The sequence below is a fragment of the Lepidochelys kempii genome, chromosome 11, assembly GCF_965140285.1.
Source record: "Lepidochelys kempii isolate rLepKem1 chromosome 11, rLepKem1.hap1, whole genome shotgun sequence".
Lineage (NCBI taxonomy): Eukaryota > Metazoa > Chordata > Testudines > Cheloniidae > Lepidochelys > Lepidochelys kempii.
The window spans coordinates 17,076,060-17,102,480 of NC_136390.1; the positions used below are offsets into that span (position 1 = coordinate 17,076,060).

At 42.7% G+C, this 26,421-nt stretch overlaps 1 protein-coding gene across 2 annotated transcripts in view; it reads left to right on the forward strand.

Moving 5' to 3' along the window:
* GPR39 (G protein-coupled receptor 39) overlaps positions 1-26,421 on the forward strand; it is a 123,970-nt gene that overhangs the window by 71,208 nt on the left and 26,341 nt on the right. The window contains exon 1 of one of the 2 annotated variants that reach the window (XR_012154212.2): positions 11,919-11,971. The exons of the other annotated variant lie outside the window; for it this stretch is intronic. The gene's annotated coding sequence lies outside the window, so the exon portion shown is untranslated. Of the gene's footprint in view, positions 1-11,918; positions 11,972-26,421 lie in introns of those variants that run through there. 2 annotated transcript variants of the gene reach the window in all.

The window sequence follows — 26,421 nt, forward strand, 5'->3', positions numbered from 1 at the left end:
TGAGGGAGCCCCCACCAGAATCTCCCATAGCTTAGTGGTTAGAGCCCTCTCCTAAGAGGTGGCAGACCCCTGTTCAGATCCTTTCTCTTGGAAGCAGGAGGGGAGATGAACCTGGGTGTCCCGTATCTTAGGCAAAATGTTCTCACCACTGGGTTAAAAGTTATGACAAGCAACTTTGTGTAGAATGAGCTAGGCACCTAATGTATCCCTTTAAGAAACTAGTTGGGTGCCTAAGCCACCTGACTCCAGGAGATAGGTTCCCATTCATGGATTGCTAGCACAGATGGGGCATATGTCTGGGCTGCAGGGAGTGTCTGATGTACAAGAGAGAGGGCTGGGGATTACCAGACACTCCTCTCACGGGCATCTCCCATTGACTAGTGTAGGCAGCTCTTTGCCTAGCATGCTGGCTTTTGTACATTACATTCTAGGTGCCTATCTCTCCCCATTCATTGTATAAGGAGCTTAGGTGTCTAACTTGGCTTCGTGGATCACGGTGGTGTTCTTGTGTTTTGGTTTTTTTTTTTTTTTTGGTGGTGGTGTTTAAAAGTTAGCGCAGCAATGCCTAAGTCCTTTTATGCATCCCACTCCGAGGGAAAGTTGGTCCTACAAAATTGAATCGACCTAAGTTATGTCAATTTGCAGCCAGTACCATGCTTAACTTGTTTTTGCATGTCCACACTATGCTTCTTGTGTCGGCAGTGCGTGTCCTCACCAGGCTCGCTTGCGCTGATTTAAACTGTCAGCGTGGGACAGTGTAGGGCGGCTTCTGAAAGGCAGCAACAGTCAATGTAAGCAATGCAGTGCCTATGTGGACACTGTGTCGACCCAACTGTATCGACCTAAGCACTACGCCTCTCACAGAAGTGGAGTTAAGTCAGGGCAGTGGGCGAGTTACATCGGTGGGAGCTACGCTTCAGCGTAGATGCTTACAGAGTTAGGTTGACGTTAGGTAGCTTACGTCAACCTAACTCTCTCTAATGTAGACCCAGGCTAAATGTCTCAGCCTTATGTAAGTTCCTCTTTAAAGCAACAGATCTCCTTGGTCCTTCAACTCTAAGCAGATCATCTGTTACAAGCTGAGATATATAGAATCATAGGACTGGAAGGGACCTCGAGAGGTCATCTAGTCTAGTCCCCTGCACTCATGGCAGGACTAAGTATTATCTAGACCATCCCTGATGGTGTTTGTCCAACCTGCTCTGAAAAATCCCCAATGATGGAGATTCCACCACCTCCCTAGGCAATTTATTCCAGTGCTTAACCACCCTGACAGTTAGGAAGTTTTTCCTAATGTCCAACCTAAACTGCCCTTGCTGCAATTTAAGCCCATTGCTTCTTGTCCTATCCTCAGAGGTTAAGAACAACAATTTTTCTCCAGTTTCAGAGTAGCAGCCATGTTAGTCTGTATCCACAAAAAGAAAAGGAGTACTTGTGGCACCTTAGAGACTAACAAATTTATTTGAGCATAAGCTTTTGTGAGCAATGTATTGCGGTACAAATCGTCTGTAATAACCAGCCAAGCCTAAGAAGGATTGAACCTGGTTCTTTGACTTTGGAACAGGCCACTTTACAACCTTTTCAGAGCTATTTCTTAGAAGCAAACAAGGCCTAGAAACCCAGATGTCTGCGTGCAAATCATCCTGCCAGAGAAAAACAGGAAATAAAATATTGGTTAAGGTTCTCCCTCTGCCCCTATTCCTTTATTCCAACATCCTCATTTGGATTGGCCACAAGGCGCTGGTCCATCCAGAGGTCGGTCCCCTTGCTGCTGCCACAGTTTCATCCAGTATATGAACCCATATAATCAGGCTGAAGTGCAGTACTGACTAAGTGCTGCCAAACTAACTCTATACCATTTGGTTTCCCAGGGAGAGACGAGAGGAATAACTGTGAAAAGCAATGACTTCTCTGTTGGATGACGCTGTATCAAGGAATGGGGGGAAACCTGAGTTTATTAACCTGACGGCTGTAGTGCTGAAAGCCTGCAGGGTTTTTCTATTAGTAGGCTTCTATAGCGATGCTAGCTATCCTATTTATTTATGATATTTTGATTGATTTTTTTTGATGTGTGTATGTGTGATACCACTTATTACATATATTTTCAAAACACAAATGAAGCTGTAACTAGCTTGGTTTCCAAGACTCCATGTGGGTTCATATTTCGAGTTTGTGTTTGAGTTCTGTGGAAAAAAAATGCCTGCTGCAACCAGAGGAATTTTTAAAATGACTTTCCCTCTTCATCCCCAGTCAGTTTGCTTTATAAATATATATATATTTTTTCTCCCCTGCACCAAAAGAGACAGCATTTGATTTATGAAATTTAGTTTAATTAAATTGCAGAAACAGAATCTCGTCTCTGGTACTAACAGAGAGAGACTACATTATTAAAGTAATAAAAGGGGAAGAAACAATTTATTGAGGACAAACTCAGGAAAGCAAGAGCAGACAGTTAATGAAAGGCGAGCAAGGGCTTGGCAGCACTTTACAGGGCAGAGTGGAGCTGGCAAAAGTCCAGCTGGAATATGTTTCCTAATTAACTCTGATTCTCTGCTTTTGGATTCAGACTGGATTGCTGTGTTGTCATTTCTCCATCCTGGGCATTCCTCTTGCTGAATCCCCCTTTTGAGTAGGAATTTACGCTGAGCAGTGAGCGAGTAAATAAATAAATAAAAATCAACAGCTATGAACCATCTTAGTTTTCAAGGGTAGAGGAATATGCTTTTAATGCCGGTCTCCAAGCTACACATTCCGCTGCAGGAACTTCATTAACACACTCATTAGTGTTATCTGATTCACTGCTGTAGCCTCTCCTTGGGAGTTTGGAACAGCAGCTGGAAGAGCAAATCAGCTTGAGCTAATGCATATGTTAATAACACTAATGTTGTAGCATTTGGTGTTGCTAAAAGAGAGACAGTAAAATATCTATGCTGTCCCCTACACTTAAAAAGAAAAAAAGAAAAAGACCAGTGCAGCATAAAATAAAGCTATCCTCTAGGAACATTTATAGTCCGTATTTATAGATTAGTGCAGTATGTTAGATATCCGACAGTAAAATACCCACACAAAGACCCATGCAATGAATTATTCAGCAAGATCTATTGTAAACTGGTCTACTGACAAGGAAAACAAACTAATGTTTCAGTAAGTTGAAATGAGTCTGCCACGTATGACTCTCCAGCCCTGCGTAGTCGATAGACCTCTGCCAGCATAAACTTAGTACTCCATCTGCTTTATGTTCATAATTTTTAGTGGCACACAGAATGCTCCACTGTCTCAAGTTCCACTGAAACCCCACAGTGAAAGTCTTGAGTATAATCAAACAAATTAGCAACTTCACTTCGTTGCTTCAAGGGTAGAGATTAGTCAGTTCGCGCTACACAAGGAGTAGTTGAATTAGGTAAAATGAGCAACCTGGTCCATATTTCAGCAGCACTGCAGTACTCCTCTAGCTACTAATTAGACATTTCAAGATAACTAATTTCAGGTATCTAATTTGTGCCTTTTTAGGCCCTGTGTGCCATGAACTTCAGTATTTCTAACATGAGTGATGCTGAAAGGGTCAAAGTGAAAGCAAAAGTAAAGGTGACTGTATTCTCTGATTAGCATTCATGTGCCATGCCTGTTGATTTGCATCCCTTGTCTACGCTCTTGAAAATGTCATAGAAGAGTCTACATCTTTGGTGTCAGGAACTGCTGCTGGTATCTTCATTTTTGGCTTTCTCTTAGTAAAACATAAGTTAGCTATAATACATCGATACTATATTAAAGTACTATGTATGCAATTGTACAGTATTAAAGAGGACTGTCAATAGTGATGCAAAGAGAAAAGGAGTACTTGTGGCACCTTAGAGACTAACCAATTTATTTGAGCATAAGCTTTCATGAGCTACAGCTCACTGCATCGGATGAAGTGAGCTGTAGCTCACGAAAGCTTATGCTCAAATAAATTGGTTAGTCTCTAAGGTGCCACAAGTACTCCTTTTTCTCTTTGTGAATACAGACTAACACGGCTGCTACTCTGAAATAGTGATGCAGACGCTGATAGGGACTTCTTATGAAAGGTACTGGATCAACAGGGATGGAAAAGTAGATACAGTCCAGGCATCTACCACACACTGTCCCACTAATGTACCTCAGTCCTGATGTGGAAGAGCTATCTCTAGTGATAAGGCAGCCTCAGTGTGTGATCTCTTTGCAAAATCCACCACAGCTGGAACCGTATTAATGTGAAACTTCCCAAAGAGGAGCTGAGACCACAAAATAATTCCTCATGGGCTACTTAAAGCCACAGTAAAGGTTTTTCACTATTCCTAGCCTTCAAATGTTTTTCACTATTCCTAGCCTTCAAATGTTTCAAATGTCAACTGGTGCCATAATCTAGTCTGGTCTCCCCACCTCTGCCATCTGGTTCCCCTTCTGATCCTGGTGACACCCAGGAGCCCAATTCTCTCCTCCTTATTCACACTGAGTAGTACCTTCCTAGGTAAGTGATCTCATTGAGTCCATTTCCATTTGATGTGAATAAGGATGGCAAATTTGGATTTGGATTTTTGGATTTGTGAGGTTGTCACATTTTATATCTGAATTTTGTTTTCCTGTACATAATATCTGCTAAGTGGTGATGCAATTTCAATCTGATACAGGTTGCAGCTAATTTCACTTAAGCTAATAAGCAATTTTCCTTCCCTCTAAACTGTATTTCAGAACTTTTATCTGGAGTCCACAGCTTCATTGGGCACTCTACATTTTGCACATCAATAGAAGTTCTGTACATTGAACTAGTGCAGAACATGCTATTGCAACTCATTTGCAAATTTGAAAAAAAAATTGGCCTGACACTGAGTGGCTCTTTTTCTGGCAATATCTTTATATTTTAATTTAATAGATATTGCCTGTTTATCTTAATAAGGCATTTTCTCACACTCAGCTCTAAGCACTTTAGTTTATTCTGTCTAAAAAATAAGAATAAATCATCAAGGTAAGAAAAGCTTGCCCTTTATCTGAACAAAAAGCATGTGGCCCATACATTACTTCTCTCACACCCCCGACCCATATGCACATCATGATAAAAATAAGAAATAAAGATAGACAATTAAAATCCAGGACGTGAACTAGTGTGATCAAAATCTTTGGATTTAGGGGGCCGTACGCAGTATTATTAAACTGGTGCCCCTAAGCCCGACAGCAGCCCAGGCTCGCAGTCCCGGTGGGGGAGGGATGAGACGGCAAAGGATACCAAGTCTCAAGATGAGGGAGAGTCACAGTTCCCCACAGAGACCCCGCACCTTACCTTCATCCTAGCTATTATGGCAACTTGCCTCTATTGATTTATACATTTAAAAAAAAAAGCTCTCTTGTAAAGTCTGTTCTGAGGTTACTCCAAATACTTAAACAGTATTCAAACTTGAGCCTTTGATAACTTTTAACATCCATTTATTCTGCCTCTACAGGAGAGAGGCAGGTGAAGTGTTAAAGACTAACATTTTTGTAGTAGAACTGATATTCTTCATTACTGGAAAAAGTAGAAACGGCAATTAACAAAAACCCCATTCTGTTTAGTGTCAACATTTTACATACTAAGATATTTGGAGTTACTTCTTCAAATAATATTAACCTTTTCAGTAGGATTTTGCATATATCACAAGAGGAAAGGCTAAAAAGGAGATCATTGTCTGCAGACCGTAATATACAAGTAAAAGCCATAATGAGAACCAACAAAAGGAGCAAAACTTGGCTGTAATGGGGGGAGAATAATTGTTTTGAGTTCCGCCCCCACCACTTTCCTGCCACAGGATAACAAGTGGAAAGATGATAAACCCATTCTGTATGCTGTAAATATTTTACAGTACAGATATATTCTGGTTTTAATCTTTATGGAGAAAGTGTCTTCTCCCAATTAAGTCAATGGGAAAGCACCCATTGTTTTGAATGTAATGAAATCTGGTGATAATGGGTTACTCCTAGGTGATAAACAATTTCCATTCAGTGGTAACGTGGATAATTAATAACTGGAACCCGAAGTAGTACAAATCAAGCAATTCTAAATGTCTGTATCAACATGTAAGACTACTGGGTACAACTTTCAAAAGTGACTATGACACTCAAGTCCCAAATGAAGCCCCACTGAGACTCCCTGGGTCATTGAGTCCAATCCCCTGCTATCGCAGGCAATGCTGTGATATAATCCCTTGGGTGCTTTAGAAAATGCTACCCAGTATCTCTAAGTGGCATTCTTCCTCCTCAGACTTATTCTGACATCTTCCCACTGTGCCTTAATTGGAAGCCTGGAAATAGTATTTACGTGCCAGGTCTGCCCTTTTTATAAACGTTCACATTTGGCTGGATAGAAAATCATTGCATGGGTTCTTTTTCTTATAAACCGTTGATTTTGTTTCCTTTCTCTGGCTCTAAGTCAAGAATAGATAACCAGCTAAAAGATGGTTCAGACCCATCCACTCTCTGCATGCTAGATTAACAATATTGGAGACACCAACTTTGTAACCACATTCATGACATTGTGGTTTGTACAGTGTATATTGGCCCTTGGTATTTAGGGGTTCTGGACCTGTTCATCATGTCAAAACTACAAGAACTGGGAACAGTAGTTCCAGTTCCTGTTAGAATCTTAACATTATACAATACCCACTACTAAGTATTATAGATGCCAAATGCATTAATTTTTTTTCTGAATCAGGTTCTTAATATGTGTATACTTTTGGCTGAATTGTTAATAAAATCAACAGCAATTGTACAGTATTATGAATGGCCTAGCGTTGGTTTGAAGTCAAAGCTATTTTTGACACCTACAGAGTTATTGCGTGGAAAATATCAGTGCAGAGTGAAAATTTACAGTTGAGTCAAACCCCTTAGAAACCAGTTTCTAATGAAAATTATAATGAAACTTTAATTCTAACCGGGCTAGTCGAGTCCCTGAGTATACATGTCCCATTAGATCTTTTCCACTGAGATAGTGACATCTTTTACTCCTCTCTTCCAGGAGTAAAAAATCAAAGCAAAACGCAACCTGGGTTTCACATGTGACCAAAACTGTTACAATAGCTTCTATTTTGTGGGTTTATCAAAATCTCATTACCACTAGCTGGAGATGTGGCCAGAGAAGAATAAATAGGCCTTCAATTTATAAAGTGGAAAGAAGGATTTGGGCAAAACAAGAGCACTTTTTTGCTTTTTTCCATATAAGAGGGGACAGGTTTGTTTAATGTAAAATGTTGTATCCACTTTCAAGTTGCCACACTATATTAGAGCTTTTATAAACCACTAGTCAGATAATACACAGTATATTGAATGAGCTCTGTTCCTGTGCTATGTATGGAGTTCTCTGACTCCTGGGGCAACAACTGCAGTGCTCTTTCCTCCCTCCCCCTTTGTTTGCATAGTCTCCTAGTCCCTGATCCTGCAACTGCTTACTCACATGTTTGTTTTTAAGCAAATGAGTTATTGCATTAGGCCTGGTCTGCACTAACATTGTAAGTCAATCGAAGTTTAAGCTAGTTCAGTTACATAACAGTTGACGTAACTTAGGTTGACTTACAGGGGGTATCTACACCGCACTATGTCAACAGGAGATGCTCTCCCATCAGCATAGCTTCCGCCTCTCGGGGAGGTGGACTACAGATGTCGATGGAAGAGCGCTGTCCCATCGACTTAGTGTATCTTCACCCAGCCTGCTAAACTGAGACCACTGCATTAATCACAGCAGTGCCAATTTATCCAGTAGTGTGCACATGGCCTTAGCTTCCATTACAGTACCTCTAGGCGAGGCTATGCCTTAAATCAATCCAGAAACTTAAGATGGTACTGAATGTGTCAGCCTGCTTATCGATCAGTTCTTTTTTATGGTAGCCCTCCACATCTGTTTGCCATGCTTGAGACTGGCTGCTTATTGGTTTCTCAATTTAAATCTAAGGTGTTGGCTTTTGACATCATGCCCTCAGTAGGAAGGTCCCAAGTAACTTGAGACCACCGCCCTTTTCGTGCCGTAGTGCCACACTGTGGTCAGCAGAGGCACTCAAGTTGCGTACCTCTCATATAAAAGAGAGGCAACTGGCAAAAGTGTTTTTTCTGTGTGAGCGAGAGGGGGAAGGCTCAGTTCTGGAACTAGTTCCCCACACTGGAATTCTGAAAGACATTTATTTGCACAGGGTGCAGGTGAGGAGGAGATATGTGTGAAGCTTTGTAGAGGGTCCAGTGCTGTTGATGTGAAAGCTGCTGGTTTTAGTTTTTATCTGTGTAACTGGTGCTGGGGACACTTAAGAACTTTTGGACAGGTGCCCCTTTTTATTACTGTAGAAATCCAAATAAACCATTCAGAGGCTTTGATGTTATATAAATGAGAACAATTCTGTTCAGAAAAGCACTCTCTTGAATGCCATGCTTTAGAATTGAAGTCTGTGTTCCTCAATATGTAACTTCTGTAAAATTTGAAAGGCAGCCCAAACTTCCTGAGACTGCTGGCTAATGGGGAGGTGAGAGGCCTCCCTATTATTATAGCACTAAAAAGTTGGTAGACATTCTTCACAATTGACTTTAAAAGATAGCTCCTGTGTAGGAGGCCTAGCAAAGGCCCATGTTCTTACTTTAAAATAGCCCCAAAAAGCAATTACCGTTCTTGAGAGTGGAAAGTATAGGATTCCTGGGTACTGCTTAAGCCTCTCCTGCCTGTACAACATGCCTTTAAATTTAACCTGAACTCAGACACCTCCTGGGAGCTTCGTTTTTCTCTCCTTAGCTTTATTGCTGTAAGTCCAGTTTCTCTGGGCGCACAACACCAGGTTGCAGTAAAGAAAAGTCAACTTTACAAATTGGACTAAGGCCTCATTCCCCTTTGTAACATAAAGGGCGTGTTTGTAAGAGGCAAGGAACTCTTCCAGTGATACCCCAGAATCAAAAGATAATCTAAGGACTTCCAAGAACTTGGAACTCCAGTGATGTAAACTCAAAAATTATGAGGGCTGAGGGAAAACCCTTTTCACTTCTGGAATTCCAGTAACAAGATGGTGAAAGGCATTGGAGTGCTCTGCTCCTTTTGACATGATCGGCATAAATTTGGTTGTCCAACAGCTCAAAGCTTCTTTGATTCCCAGAATACCTTGGAAGAAAATTTGGCTGTTACCTTGACTGTGGTTTTTTTAGGGGACGGGGGCGGAGGGGGAGGGCAAGAGAGGGAAATGTGGTTAATGCATTCTGAATATCTTGCTGTGAAATAAACATAGTGTAAGCTAGAAACTTTAAGCAGCACACAGATTCTTTATTCTCAACTACCCAAGTAATAAGATTTTCAATTGAGCAACATGGCAGAGTTGTGGTGTGAGTTTGGATGGACTACACAAACTACAAGGGCAATGGAGACTTGAGCCCAGGGAAAGGAAGCTGGGTCGCAAATGCAGGCAGTAGGCGGAGGTAAGACAGAGCTTTCCTGGCTGCAAAAATGGCCGCTTATCTCAAACCAGCACTGATAGCAGTGAATGAATGAAACGTGACTCTGAGATTTGAGAACATTTATATAACTGATAGCCACACTAAATTCCGAACAAAGAAGGATGCTGTGCATAACCCAGGCCAAAGAGGACCAGGGGAACCTTTTTTTTGGTGGTTGCTAGAGCCCTGTGAATGGCAAAATCCTGTTTGTAAATCTTTCTAAATAAAGAACTGACTGTGGCTCCAGGAGGAAATACGAAAGTTGCTGCTCCTTGACAATTCATACTTCATGTTCAATATATATATTGTATTTAAACCGCACCATGGATGAACACGGCCCCGTTCCCTGAGAAGCTTCCAATCTAGGGCCCTTGTCGTACAGTTTGATGGCTGTGGGTGTGAATTCTTCTGACCATGCAAAGCCCCAGGACTTCATGGAAGATCACATTAATGCAGATGTGCGCTTGTGTGAATCCAGTTGCAGGTTTGAGGATCTAGGTTATGTATGATGTGAGGACATGGAGAGAGAATGGGTTGGGGTGGGAACTAGATGGAGGCTTATATAGCATAAAGCAACTTGTTTGCATTGTATGTGTAGTCTTAGAAGTGGAATTCTTTCTAAATATACTAGGTTGACATGGGTTAGTGGTCCAGCACAGTCACAAGAAATCTGTTCGGAGGAGAGCTTGGATGGGTGTTGCATGGCATACGGGATCAGGGAAGCTTTTCAGCCCACAGGCAGGCAGTAAGCAGTGTATGGCATCGTTCCAAGAGTACTAATTGTGCAAAATGTGAGAGTATAATTTGACAGATAATGAGGGGAGTGAAGCAAGATGGAGGCATTAAGAGAAGAATTGGCCATCAGTATACTCTAGGAAAAGACCCCATGTGATGTACTCAAGAAAAGGACCTCAAACATTTTCTTGCAACTTTTGCATGAGTTTTTTTTTTTTTCCCCTATCCATACTCACATTTTAATCAAAAAGTGTTCTGGTACATTGCAATGAGTTGTGTGAAAACCAGGTTTTTGCACTGGGGATATTTTTTCTAAAAGTATAAATTGGTACTGTACATAGTTGCATTGATTACAAATGCAAGATGGTCTTGGACTCTTCTGTGTTTGTTAGAGGATTTCTCCTTTATAATTTGCCATTGGCATGGAACTACTCAGTTTTGCTTCATCATCTTCAACTTGATTGTTCCGACTCTTTTTATGGAGGACCTGTTTGCACAGACCCCCTAAGTACTGGCTAGAAATATACTGTGGTATCATACCCCTTTGGGAGAGTCAGCAGCTGAATGCTTTTTGTTTCTTTCCAAAGACACCTACCAATAGCAGGATTTACTTTTCTCCCTTAAACTCAAGAGCAGTATCAGCCCAAGGGTTTTTAAAATATGGATGCCTAAAGTTAGGCTCCTAAATCCTTATTTAGAATCCTAAATATTTTCATGTTTTCAGCTCCCATTGACTTTAATAACAGCTGATGGGTGCCATTAATCTTGAAAGTCAGGCCACTTGTAGAGGGCGCGCTTACAGGTTCTAGAGAGATCACCGGTTCTAGCGTTATTCCCATTTTAAAGTTAGGCAACAAGGCTCTGGGGCCAGCGAGGCCTTAAATTCCCTAATGGAATGTGCCTATTATATTATGACTCTCTTTAAAAATAATCTGGCCTCCACTTGGATTTCTAAAATAGATATTTAAAGACTCCCTGAAGCCCTTAGGAGGGGATGTACTTACTGGGCATTGAATTTTTAACTTCAGTGATAAAATGGGAGAAATAGAAAAATGTCAGAGGAGCGTGAGTGTGAGGTGTTTCAGCTTTCTTAAGACTTTGGAACTCAAGTATTTTGCAGTATTTTCCAGGGAGAGAATATGGATGGCTGAAAAAATTGTAAGTTCAGAGAAACCATGCTGGGAGGGGAAGTGATCCTTATTCCAGCAGTTTATATTTTGTTTTTGTTTTTGTCTGTAATAGTGATTCAAGTCCTTGTTTAGGCATTTGAGTTAGACACAAAACAAAACAAAAATGCTTTCATTCTGTCTGTAAAGATGAGTCATCCCTGCCTCTTCAGTTCAGGGCTGACAGAGCTCCCAGCCCCCATGCCTGGGCCCAACAAAAAAGAAGCCCAGTTTGACACGACATTGCTGATATTAGCAAAGTTTAAAAAATAAAAAACAAGATGGAAAATAACCATCTTTTGGGAAGGAGAGGTGTCGAACCTTACAGGGAACCCAGGGCCGGCTCCAGGATTTTTGCCGCCCCAAGCAAAAATTTTTTTGCCCGCCCCCACTTTTTTTTGTGCCCCCCCCGCCCCCCGGCTCTGCCCCTTCCCAACCCCTTTCCCAAATCCCTGCCCCTGCCTCCTCCCCCGGGCATGCCGCATTCCCCTCCCCCATTGCTTCCTGTGGCTTCCCCCCCGCCCTAGCTCACATCCGCTCCGCCTGCTTCCGTGAACACGCCGCCGCTCCGCTTCTCCCCCCCCCAGGAGAGGAGAGGCAGCGCGTTCAGGGGAGCAGGCGGAGTGGAGGTGAGTGAGGGTGGGGGGGGAGCGCGGGAAGTTACGGGGGGGGTAGAGGAACTGCCTCCCCCGAGCACGCCGCCACTCAGCTTCTCCCTCCCTCCCAGGCTTGCCTCATGAAACAGCTGTTTCGCGCCTGGCAAGCCTGGGAGGGAGGGGGGAGAAGTGGAGTGGTGGGAGCAGGCGGAGACGAGCTGGGACGGTGGGGGCACATTTCTAGGGGTGGCATGGCCAGCGCCGGAATGCCGCCCCGAGAAATGTGCCGCTCCAAGCACCTGCTTGTTTTGCTTGTGCCTAGTGCCGGCCCTGAGGGCACCCACGGGTGCTGACTTCCCCTCTTTCCCCTGAGTGCTCGACCTCCCCCGGCCCATCCCTTCCAAGAGGCCCTGCCCCCATTTCAACCCCTTTCCCAAAGTCCCCACCCCAACTCCACCCCCTCCCTGCCCCTATTTCAACTCCTTCCCCAAATCCCTGCCACATTCCCGCTCCTTCCCATCCTCCCAGAGCATGCTTGAGGGGAGCTTGGCTGCCTGTGGGTGCAGAGCACCCACTAATTTTTCCCCATGGGTGCTCCAGCCCCGGAGCACCCATGGAGTCAGCACCTATGAGGGCACCCTTAAAACGTGATTAAAGGGGAAAAATGGGTGACTAAACTAATTTTAAACATGATCTGCAAAGGGAAATAGTTTTGTAGCTCACCTTTATAAACACAAGAGATTTGTGTTGTGTAACTATAGTTCTTTCTCTAAACTGTTTTTGACCAACTGGATGACAGCATTTCTTTAACCCGCCTCATAGTGGGAAGATTTGAAGCACTGTGATCTAGTCCCTTTCCCCACACCAGTGGACGTTTGATCACAGCCTACAACAGTCATCCCTTTTGGGGGAGACTTCACCATGAAACTGCAGCGTAAGAATGTGTGGGTGGAGGCAGCAGGTCAGGATCGACTGCAAAGACTCTAACCCATGCTGTCAGGACCTCACTCTCTTACACAAGAACTGACCATACTAAAACTTCATCCAGTTTCCAAAATTAAACAATGAAAGAACAGAATGAAGAAGGCTGTGCATTTGGAGGTTAGGGGGTAAAGGAGAAAGCTGGGGCTCTGGATGTGCACTATAGAATGCAACAGGTTAATGGATCAGAAAAACCCTTTGCTTCTATAGACTGTCGCGATCCTTCTAGCCAAGTGCAAGATGCATGGGACTCTTCAAACCATTTAGTGGTTGGCTGGAAGAGATTGTTTGGCTTCCCAGTTGTAGGGCAAGTGTACCTCTTTGAGCAGAGCAGGTAAAGCTGTAATATTGGAAGGGATGTAGGAATAAATGAGAAGGCATGGGGGGGGGGAAGGGGATAGGATTAAATTGAATGAAAACGCATTTATAAAATCTCCTGCTTGAACTGGCAACTCTTCCTCTCTCTGCTGCATCCTCGAGTGGGTGGGATGAGAGAATCTACATTAAGATGACCAGGGGCTCTCACCTGCTGGAAAGAAGCAGAGATTAAAGGGGGAAGGACACGGAAGGCATGCAAAGCACTGGCACGCATGGACTGTAAATCCTGCTCTCAGCTGGCTTGTGTTTCAAAGGAAAGCTTTTCAAATGCTGAGAGAGATGGTGCTGTTAGCCGGTGATGCAATTACATGACTGTGAGCTATAGAAACTTTTTCTATGTGGCACATATTAAACCTTTCAGAGGTAGCGCTTTGATTTTTAATGTTATGCTTTTGGCAGGCAATCAGGGTCTTTAATAGTATGGGGGCCAGAGGGAAAATGTTTCAAAACAGTGAGGATCTTATCAGTGTGCAATTAATGAATAATGATTAAAAAACCAGAAGTAACTGGAAGAGCGGGCATGAGCTGGCAACGAAATTCTCTGGTTTCATGCCCATAATGAAATCTCAAGGGAAGAGAAATATGATATGCAGTTTCATGCAATTGAATCTGGATTTCCCCCCTTCTCCCAGTTGAAAGATAATAGATCTTGGGGGAGGAGAGGAACTGTCACTTCATTTTATTTTAAGTCACTTGTGAGCTGTAGCTCATGAAAGCTTATGCTCTAATAAATTTGTTAGTCTCTAAGGTGCCACAAGTCCTCCTTTTCTTTTTAATTGTTGTTAGGGGGCTTATTCCTTCACCCGCTTACTTCCCTGGTCCTTCTCGCATGAACAGAGAGCAACAATACCCAAAGTCCAAAGGTGCAAACAATTCGATGTTTATAGGTGTGAACTTCCAGCAAGCATGATTCCAGTTTCCTTCCTTAGTGTCCCCCTTCCCAGCTCTGACACCACAGAGCCTTACCTGTGTCTCTGTTCCCATTCCTACCCTTAGCCAAACATGATTCAAATCTCCCCACCCCCATTCCCTGTTCCATTTCCCCCACCACCACTCACTTCCTGATTGACTGCAGACTATACAGTAAAACTTGAGTTCTGCTTCGCTATACCTTAACCAATCATTTTCCTGAAATTTAATTAACCAATCCTAACATATTGTAACATGATTATGTAACCAATTATATCCCACCACCTTAATTAGTTTACACCCAGCAAAATTAATTATACAGCAGACAGAAATAATCACAGAACCAGACAGAGACCATGCAAATAAACAATAGCAAAATGGGAACTATAATGACAAAACAATACAGAAGCGAGGATTTCACAGCCCAGCTATTGATAAGTGAGTTCTTGCCAGACAGAATGCTCTCAGACTAAGTTTCCTTTTACATCTTCTAGGCACTTCCCTTTCTCTGGAGGCGATAGGCATTATCAGGACAGGATTGTATCCTAACAGCCCAATAGCACCTTATTTCAATGTGACTAGTTTGGAATGTGCGGAACTGATCATTCGCTTCCCAGCTTATGGCCGCCTCTGCTGCTTAGCCAAAGATCTTAGTCTGAGGCCCTGTGCTTAGGCTATCACAGTAAGAGAAGGCCCTTACACCGGCAGACAGTGATTTTGATTCTTTCTTTTATACCTCTGTAACTAGCTAAGTGATAAGAATACACCTAAATTCTTAGCGTATAGGCCTTTACAGACAGGCCCGAATATCTATATCCTAACAATTGTCATGGTGAAGCATTTAGCCTATTTAACTAGCAAAGTGATATTCTTCAATACTTTGAAACAGTATTTTGAATTGTTGAACTATTTTTAAAAATATTGGTGTGAATTTAGGTAAGAGTGTCTGTCTGATAGCCCTAGAGACTGTAAGCCATCTTCAAGTGGTTGTAAATGTGTTTTCCACATAGGTGCGCAGGTGCTCAGCACACCAAAGCCACAGAGCTTTGGCTAGCAGTACACATAGGTGTGTCAGCTTCTGAGCCCTCTGGCCCATCCCCTGGCTGTTTAAGGGCTGCCCTGACCCCCCCGTCAGTTCCTCCTGGCCTCCTGTAGCAAGAGTCAGAGCATTCTGTGTGGTATTTTTACCTCATAGTTCTGTCTGTCTTTTTCTGGGATTTTACTATATAATTAAGTTTAGTATTACCCAGAGGTTTAGTTTATAGTAGTTAGTTGAGATATGTAGTTATCCTGGGTGATGCCCTATCCCGGGTTTAAACCTCGGGAGTGGGGGAGGGGCTATCCCCAGAATTGATCCCCCACGCACAGTGGCAAATCATTCAGGAAAAGAACTTGGGTGGCAAGGGACTTGCATTTTGAAGCAACAACTTCTGGGGCAGGCCATGAGGCTAACTAGAAAATTTATTCTACCTCATCCTTACAAATGCACATTGCCAGTGAGCAGGTGCTTTTACCAATGTATGACTTTCTAAATTGGGAAACAATAGTAATATTTATGGATCGGTTGTTCGCATCCTCCAGAGAAGAGTTTGACTTTCATTGTGGAAGGCGATCTAGTGCAGGGGCGCTCTCAACAATTTTTTTGATGGCTTCAGAGTGCGGCCACCAACTCTTGCTGTTGGCCGCTTGAACGGTTTTTCCTAAAATACTTATTTAACTTTTGGAAAAACAAACCAAAAAAAAATGCACATATATAGGTCCAAATCATTGTAATTTATTAATCAGGGGTGTTTTTTTGCAGACTCGATTAAAAAAACATACAGTTGTCTCTATTCTTTACTGGATCTAAATAGAATACAAACACAAAGACGGCACTTTGCATGTTTTTGTCTTTTTGTTTGTTTTTTGGTTGCTTTTTTTAGACTTGCTAGCTAGTAAGTCTGCTGCTGTGAAAAGCGATACTTGTTTGTTAAGATCACTTATCATTGCCTCCAGACTAGCTACTAAGTTTACTGTAAAAAGTGACATGAACAAACATACAAATATCACTTTTCACAGCAGACTTACTCAGCCCCTGCAAGCCTGGGGAAAAATTCAGCCCTCGATAGGAAGGCACTGGGGACCAGGGGAGATGGGAAGAATTGATAGGGGGCCGAGGGAGGCAGCGGGGGGCCAGGGGCGATGGGAGCTGGATCCTGGGGCTGGAGCCCGGGGGATGAAGCCCAGGGCCGGAGGAGGGAGCAGGGGTCAGGAGTAATGAGGAGAGAGGGTGAGCCTGCAGACAGAGCCACCACCATGTGGCTGGCGGGACGGAGCACAAAGTCCCACAGCTGGCATCTACCACCCCAGAACTGAAACCTGACCCTACCGCCCTTGGGAAGGTGGGGAATTCACTGGTTGCCTGCTCCTCCAGTGTTTGTGTCTCCAGAGGGGGACAGGGCCCAACCCCTCCTGGCAGCCCCAGGGGAGGGGCTGCAGCTTTGCTCTCTTCCTCCCTCCACCCCCAAAAATACCACCCAGGAGGCTGTGGCATCAAGAAAAGGTGATGGCCACGTGCAGTCATGGTGGCCGCATTTGAGAGAGACAGGCCTAGGAGCAAAAAGTCACTGCAGTGAACTTAGGACATGGCTGACACTTCCTCTAGAGTTATGGCTGCTGCTGTAACAATGAGAAGGGCTTCATGGGTGCAGAACTCTGGTCTAGCTCCTGAGGCCCAACAGACAACTGAGGCCCTACCCTTTGACAGTCAGTTTTTGTTTTCAGAGAAAACCTGCAAAACGTTACATGCCTTTAAAGACTCGTACTATGTTGCATTTAGAGATTTTTACCTTGGTGATAAAGAGGCTTCACTTGGGGCAGGTGACAAGAGCAGCGATATTGCCCTCAGCACTTCTTTCATTTGAATTATCCCGCTAGACAGCAGGACTTCTCTAGAAAGGGGTACAAGTCTCATAAGAGAAGTCTTCTGGTCCCAGTTTCAACCAGTCAGCCCATCCTTCATCAGCTTTGGGTAAGCATCCAATCTGACTCTCTCTGAGTTTGGCATTCCAGTCATCGCACTTCAAGCCATTTCTTCTCCATTCTGGGACAGGCTATTCCACTTCTACAGGTCTTGGGAGTCAACAAGGATAGACAAGTGGGTCTTAAGCACTATGGGACAAGGTTATGCCATTCAATTACTGTCCATTTCCCCCTTCCCAACCTCCTACTCTGTTCCTTTCTAGGGACCCCTCTGATGAGTCTATGCTACTTCAGCAGGTGCAGACTCTCTGGGCTTCTGGGGTGATAGAGGAGGTTCCTATTCAGAATTGGGGAAAGGGATTCCATTCATGGTACTTCCTGATTCTCAAGCCCAAGGAAAAGATTAAACCTATCCTTAATCTCTACATTCTCAACAAGTTCATCAAATACATGAGATTCCACATGGTTACACTAGTGACTATTCTGCCTGCTTTGAATCACAGTGACTGGTTTGCTCTCCTCAGTCTTCAGGATGCTTACTTTCATGTGGTGATTTCTCCCAAGTCCCAGGAAGCTTCTGAAATTTGTAGTAGCAGGTCAGCATTATCAATGCACTGTGCTTCCCTTTGGCCTGCCCTGCGCTCTGTGGTTATTTACCAAACATAACTAATAGCAGCATATTTCAGAAAAAGAGTAATTAATGTCTTCCAATATCTGGACAATTGGTTAGCAAGAAGCAAGTCCTCTGTTATGTCCAATTCACATTACGTCTCTTCAATCATCTAGGCCTGATTTTGGAAAAAAAAAGTTGACATTAATACCAAATAAAAAAAACGTGTTCAAGGGTGTTTCTGCTGAACAAATTATTTCATGCAATTAGTCACCTCTGTCTGGCATAACAATCTCAACTTTCAGCTATGGTCCTTGTATGCATGGAGTTATTAGGCCATATGGCTGCATGCACTTCCGTAGTCCAGCATGTGAGATTGTACCTTCATCCTCTTGAAGCATGGGGTTGAAGTTGGTCAGTCACCCGAATTGTCAATCATTAGACAGGTTTGTCTGAGTGTCTCTAGAGATCCTGGACTCCCTATAGTGATGGGCAGTTCAGATAAATATATCTCGGGGTGTTCCCTTTGCTCAACCTTCTATTGTTACTGATGCTGCTCCAATAGGTTGGGGAACACTGAAAATTTAGGGCTTGTGGTCAGAACAGGCGGCTTCCTTTCATATCAACGTTCTGGAGCTTTGAGCCACTTTCAAAGCCTGGCAAGCCTTTTGCGATCACGAGTGGTGCAGCAGTTCGTATACTTACTGACAATACCACCTCCATGTATTGTGAATAAGCAGGGAGGTGCCTGCTCTAACCAGCTTTGTCAAGAGGCAACAAAATTTTGGCAGTTCTCCATTAAGGACAGCATGGTTCCCACAGCTGCTCATTTACCTGGGGTCCAAAATCACTTGACCAATCATCTCCTAGGACCATGAGTGCTCTTTCAAGACCCAAGTCCTAAGGTCCATCTTACAGAATGGGGCATCCTGACAACAGACATGTTTTGTAATGAGAGATGGCAAGAAGTTCCATCAGTTTTGCTCTCAAGTAGGTCTCAGTCCAGGCTCCTGAACCAACACCTTCCATCTGAATTGGGGATTGGTGGTGATATAAAGCTTCCCTCTGATCCCAGTCAACCCACAAGTCATCCTCACATTGAAGTTGGATCATGCCAAACTGATTCTTGCCACTCCAGTGTGGCCAACACAATGTTTGTTCTCTGACCTACTCAGTCTATCAGTTTGAACACCCATATCTCTTCCTCTCTATCTTGATGTACTGACTCAGCATGATGATGAGTTTTGCACCCAGTGCTCAGCACTCTGGCATAGATGCTGCATGGCTAGCTGAGGAGGAATGCTCTTTGGGAGCTGTTAGGCAAATACAACTCAATAACAGAGCTACCTATTCAGCCAAGTGGAAGCAGCTTTTGATTTGGTCGCTAGCCTGGGGACTTCAACCCAGGCTAGCCTGCATTCAAAAAACTTTGGAGGACCTGCTACAGTTTCAATCCTCTTGCCTGTCTCTCAGCTCCTCCGTGACCTTGGAGTTTCATCCTCTAATCCAAAGGAAGTAAATTTTTCTCAAACTGTATTATAGCAAAATTTCTAAGAGGATTACTCCTCTCCACCCCCCTGTGAAAGAGCTGGTTCCCTTGTGTGACCTTAATACTGTTAGCTTCCCGTATGGGGCCTGTGTCTGAGCCCCTGGCAACCTGTTCTGACACAGAAGACACAGTAGTAGACTTCCTTGTTTCTATAACATCTGCAAGGAGAGCAAGTGCTGTAGGCCTTAATGGCCGAGCCCCCGTATATGCAGTTTTTCCAAAGACAAAGTGGCCCTACAACGTCATTCAAAACTCTTGTCGAAAGTGATTTCCCACCTGAACCAAGTAATATACTTACCAGTGTTCTTTCGTAAACTGCAGTCAAATGCAGATGAACAGCCACTTCATTCATTGGATGTGAGATGATGCTCGGTGTTTTACCTGGGGAGAACTTAAGCCTTTCTGTTCATCGCTTCGCCTTTTGTCTCCTGTGCAAATTGAATGATGGGTCAGGCAGTCTCTGCATGCCTGATTTCCAGGTGGATAACTTCCTGCATTATGACCGCATATGAAGAAGCTCAGCCATCAACTCTGCAGAGATTATAGGTTCATTTGACAAGGGCCCAAACTATGCTGATGTTTTGATGTTGGACATTTGCAGGGCTGCTACCTGGTCTTCTGTCCCAAGCACTATGCTGCTACCACGATGCTGCATTTAGGTCAGATATAAACTTTAGGAAGGCAGTTCTGTAGCCTGTTAAGTGGGCTCTGAGTCCCACCTCCTTTGAGGACTGCTTCAGAGCCATCTGAAAAGAATACTCATCTGCAACCACTCGAAGAAAAAATGGTTACGTACCTGTACTGCAACTGTTGTTCTTTGAGAGGTGCGTCCAGATGTGTATTCCATGACCCACCCTCTGTTCCCTCTGCATCCATCTCTACTCTCAACATCTGGTGCAAAGGAACTGAGGATGTTGCCCTTAAATAGCCAGGAGAGAGGCTAAGGGCCAGAGGGTGCAAGTGCTGCCCTACTGGTACTGCTAAGAAAAGTTCTCCAGCTTTGATGCTCTGGGAGTGCATACACATTGGCACCCACATTTCAAAGAACAACAATTACAGTACAGGTAGGTAAGTGTTTTAACTACAGAGCAGGCACAGCTTGGGCAATGATAGCCCAATCTTCCCCACACCGACCCGCCAATGAGCTTGAACACTGAGCTGAAGGACAACTTCTTGGTGGGGAAAAGGGTAACTGAGGAGACCTGGGTATACTTCTCTGCTCTGCCACACACTCTGTGTGACCGTGGACAAGTCCCTTTAATATAGCTAGTGCTTCAGTTCCCTGTCTGTAAAATGGAGACCATAATGCTCCCCTTTTCTGTCTTGTTTAATTACAGGGTAAGCTCTTTAGGGTATGTGTGTGCACGCACTGATCTCTGTTGATGTACTTAGGCACAATATAACTAATAATGATTTGCCCTTGGTGCCTCTGCCAAAGGTTCCAGTTGTGGCAGTGGTTTTTGTAATGTGGGACTGGACAGAGGCAACCAAACTCATTTAGCACAGGGCATATAAACAGTCATCTGTTTGGTGCCACTTCCAAAGACTAACAACAAGGATTGGGTTTGAACTAGCAACTGAGAACTGGAGAAACTGAACAATACCAAAGGCCTCTAGTGCTGTACCTTGAAATAATTTAATTACATTTTTAACCAACTTTGTACAATAAACCACAGTTACAATTAGCCCTGGCATAACTCACATTCCTTTATGGATCTAGGACCAGTTTATGGTAAAACAGAATTACATATCTCATCATATAGTGTTCACTGAGAAGACCTTTACATGTGTCAGGAGTGGCAGTGACTTCTCTATTTCAGGCTATGTAACAGTTTTCATTCTAAATCCCAGTTAGTCAAACCTTCCATGCTGATTCCCACCCCACTTTGAGGCTTCTTTTCCAATGTAAAGAAAATGGTTTTTTGTTTGTTTAGTTTAGTTTTTGCAATTCACATACCATTCAAGTACACAACTTCACATTGTTCTGTTTCAAATCTAAGTGAGTTCAGGCTTATAAAAAACGTAAAAAGTGTATACTTCTCTGAACTTTGCTAAATGGAGAAAATAGTCTGGTGTCTTGGAAAGCTTTCTAGCTGGAAAAGACCTTTAATCTATTTATTTTTTTAGACATTTTGATTTCTACGGAGCACTGCAGCTCGGAAGGACTTCAGAAGCTGGAAAGCCTTTAAAAAACAATTAGATTTCCCAGTCACATTACTTTGAAAAACAATGGCACATACTGAAAACACTTGGCCAGATTGACTTGGGGGGGAAGGAGATTAAATTAACATACGGTAGATGTGGCATTTTCCTGGAATCATTACTAGGAGACAGAGCTCAATCTTTGCTACTTTGACTACTTACCCTGTGATGGTTTTCAAATTTTAACTGTCTTCCACAGCCTCTGGCTCTGATTCCCTTCTGCTCTAGAGAGCAGGGGAAAGGGTTTAAAGCAATTTCATGCCTAAGGAAGAGGGCAGCAGACCCATACAATCACCTTTCCATTCTTGCATCTGCAACCCCCCACACCCCATACCCATGAACACCATGCAGTGTAGGCTTGATAGGCTTCAGATGGGGAGCAGCTCTTCTGAATAGCATGTTCTCCTGTGAAACAGGTGGTATTTCTGCTGGGCTTTTAGGCAGAAGCTAATAATGCCACAAGCAGCACTAACTTCAAGTGCAAGGTAGGAGAGCCATCATGCTAGGGAAGAGGACGAGATGGTGACAGGGAGTGTATTAATCAATTTGGAGATCTTACCTCCTCCATTAGGACACAAGCTCCCTTCTCCCCTTCCCCTCCTCCCTGCATCCCTCAGTCCCAGAGAACATGCAGCAGAAAATATACAATGTTCACCTGAAGTATCTGCAGTCCTCTCCCTCTCTTCCCCACCCCGCCAATGGCTCTTACCACAGGAATGTCCAGCATGATATTTTGGTGACTTATGTGAATTGTATTTGAAGCAGCTTTAGATGCCTTTTATTCAAAAAGATGCTTGGAACTTGGAGCTTTGTTTCAGAACCTGTATGGAAGGTAAAATGTGTGAGCCAAGTCTGATAATATGCAACCACCATGCTGGCAAACCTGTCTTGTACTCTCTTTGACAAAAGTGAGACGGGCAATAAGCTGCAGGGGGAGAATGCAGAGTCCTTTCCTAACGCTTCCTTCCTCACCCTACTTCCAGGAGGATGTGGTTCAGGCCTGGGGCTATCCATGTCAAAACAGTGCCTCAAAAGCAATAAAAAGGAGAAACGTTGTATGCAGACTTGTGCTTTGTCAATTCTGTATTCAGAGTGGTCTATTCTGTGCTTGTCTCTGGTTGCTGAGGATGATCTGTGTCCAGTTCTGGGCACCACACTTCAGAAAAGATCTGGACAAATTGGAGTAAGTCCAGTCAAGAGCAACAAAAATTAATTAGAGGTCTAGAAAACGTGACTTTCAAGGACAGATTTGGTTTGTTAGTCTGGGGAAGAGAAGACTGAGGGGGACATAGCAGTTCTCAAGTACATAAAAGGCTGTTATAAAGAGGAGGGTGATAAATTGTTCTCTTTAACCACGGAGGACTGCATAAGTAGTAGTATGGGCTTAAATTGCAGCAAGGAAAAACTTTCTAACCCTCAGGGTAGTTAAGCACTGGAACAAATTACCTAGGGGAGTTGTGGAATTGCAGTCACTGGAGATTTTTAAGAGCGGGTTAGACAAACCGCTGCCAGGGAAGGTCTAGATAATACTCAGTCCTGCCTCAGTGCTGGGGACTGGACCAGATGACCTATCAAGGTGCCTTCCAGTCCTACATTTCTAAGATCTCTGTGGTTCCTCAGCTTTATGTCTTGCCTTTAAGATGCACTAAAGTGAATGATTGACTGTGGATCTAAATTGTCTTTTTCAGTTTTTGACAGCTGTCCTTTCCATTGCATGTCCTTAGAAGAAGTCTTCTCTCTGGTGGTTGGAGGCATACAAAGCTCAAACCTTCTCAGCTGGCTTCAGTGGCAAGGACAATGTGTTATGTTAATTTTGCAGTCTTAGTTAAGCTGTTAAGAGCAGGGTTGTTGTTCTATTGTGAATTCTTTTGGCATTTAGCACAGCCATGTGACTCTCCATTGCTAAAGAGGGCTTCTCTTTATGCAAGATGTGCTCAATGCCCCAGTAAAACTTGATGCCACTGTTAAGCCGTTGCAGTGTTACCAACTAAAGCCATTGTTTTTTTCCTCCTTTAAAAGTTTATGGACTCAGTGCTTATGCCAACAAAATTTGGCAAAATGTCTTGTCCAGCTTTCGCCACTGTCATTAATTCATAATCTTGCCAGATCTGCTATAATTTAGTGCCAGCTCAGCAAGCTGAAATTAGCTCTTTTGTGTAATCACTTGATCAGTTAATTTATCTCTTATTTCTATGTGTGGAACTAAATGTAAACTGTCATTGTAAATCACTAACTCAAGTAATAGGAGAAGAGTGCACAATTTATATATTTCAATACCACTCAATTAAAAAAAATTCCCATGTAAATATACTATGCAAAATCCTTCTCCTGAATTCTTCAGACCTTATGGGTAAAATGTCCTTTTGGCCCCATGTTTCTTGCGCTACTATTATTCTGGCCTTTAAATTGATAAAATATTTAGTTTAAGATTTCTGGCCTTGGGAGCAAAATTAAGTCCTCTTGGATCCCAGACTAATTTGTTCCTCATAGGTGTCTGTCTGTAGATCTGCCTATTGCCCTTGTCAGAACATAAAGTTGCAAGAATGCATCTTTAATTTGACCCTGCCCTGCTAATATTTTTATTGCAATCACTTAGTATCTCTACTACTGCAATTATCTCTTCTCTGTTCAATCACAGTAGTTGCAGGTGACAGTCTGGGTATGCTTGTACTCCAACTAGTTGTCTGCCCCAGAACTTACTTCAAGTCTAGGATTGCTTTTATGTGCCCAGTTTTCCTACGTCCAGCTCTCTACTTAACCCCCGTCCAATCCCATATCTACCCTCTCCAGTCCACTGAAATTGTCTGGGCTAACTTCACTAATGGCCTTCTCCTAGTTAAATAGAAAAGAATTCAGGTTGAAGCATCTGCTACCTTGAACAGTGCGGTTCATTCTTACTCTTCCACTTTTGCTCCTGGTTCTCCTAATCTAGCTGACTGCACCGTCATCATTTTGCATTAACAGCTGCTCCTCTGGTACCTTTAGAACCCTATTCCCTGTATCCGTCTCCCTCTCCCTCATGGTGACCTAAAGTTCTCCCATAGTTTCATAATTTTGAACTGAAATCTTTTTGCTACATTAGCATATCAAGGGAACTAAACTTGCTCCAGAGCAATAATACTGGAAACATCCACTCAAGTTCTGGCCCTCCAGCATCTCTGGAGCACACTGTGCTTCCCACATTGCTACATCTACCAAGGTGTGAAATGGAAATGTTCAGTAGAAAATGAATGGTAATGAAATTCTTCTTAAAGGAATATTATTTTCTCTTTTTTTCTCAAAAAAAAAAAAAAAAATTCTGCATTTTTGTCAGTTGCTCTTCCATAGATTCTAGGACCAGAGGGGATCATCTAGTCTGACCTCCTGTGTAACACAGGCCAGAAACTCCCCCAAAATAATTACTAGATCATATCTTTTAAAAACACATTCAACCTTGGTTTAAAAATTGTCAGTTTTTGTTTAAATCCAAACCCCAAATCTGTATATGTATTTAGTATAATGAAAATGAAGTATTCTGCCTTAAAAGAACAAACACAATTAAGTCTACCTTTTTGTTTTATTGGTGAGGTTTTTTTATTGAATTGATCTGTTACAAGGTTCTCCATTGTGGCTAAAATATTACATTGTACATAACGTTTTCCTGTTTTAGCTCAACTTGCTCAATTTTCATTTAGTTTCAAGGTGGTTCATTCTGTTGAAGCCCTGTTTTGTTCAGACTAGCAGCTCAAGAGGCTTCCTGTAGCTAAGAGATTGTTTTTGAATTGATACATTATTCAGTCATGAATTTCTTCTTTACTGTAGGAGCGAGTGTGTGTGTCTTATCACAAATATGAGTTTGAGTTCAGAACAATTGCTATTTTGACCAAATATGAAAAATGTAAAATTAACTGTGACACTCAGTAATATGTTGCGATGCCCCTGTGTACTGCATGGATTTGAAAGAGAAAGTCCTTTGGGAAAGAACCTCCTATGGTGTGTAGTAATAGGATTTACTGCATTTAGAATAATAAAATATATTGTAGAAATACAGGTGTTAGTGAGGAATGAAACTATATTTCATACCATCAAGAGATGTAATCAGAAACATGTTTGGTCTTGTTGATCAGCCACTAATTAAGTAAATCTTTAATAGCATTCAAGATCTGACTCTGGTATAATGTTCTAAATTAATTTATTATGAGATTATTATATTCGCTAAGGGAATGAGATAAAAACAGAAAGCAGCAATTTTAATATTCCACTAATCTGCATTTTTGAAAATAATTCCTTCGATTTGTTACTGCCCGTTGTACAGTACAAGATGTTTTCCACTTTAGGTGGATTACTGCCTTATATGTTTCACTTACAAGTTTTCTGTCATATAAAGTTAACTTGGATAAATGTAAGACAGTAGGGGGAAAACAGTCTAAGCTTTCCATACACACTGTCTCTGAACTTGTAAGATGTTCTGAAGGGAAAAAAACAAACAAACCCTGGGGACCATTGTGGTAAATGGGAGGAAGATATTTGCCTAGTACATAACCAGTGGCAGATTAATGATTTTGCCACTCCTAGGCCCTGAAATAATTGCCCACCCCATATGAACTTGTTTTAGTTTCTTTACAAATTCATTTGAACTAAAATGAATCTAAATATCATTAAAATAATTGAACATTTACAAGTGTTATTATAAATAAAATTACACAGCGGGCCCTCCCTTGAACGCGTGTCTGTACAGCACGATTTCGCTTATAGTGCGGGACCGTGCATGGATCCAAAACCCCACGTTCAAGCGGGGGTCCGGTGTATATCAAATATTTATTTTTTATTTTATGTAGATACAATAAAAGAAATAAAAGTATGTGAATAGTAAGTAATTACATTTGTTTACGCCTACACCTTTGACCGGCAAAC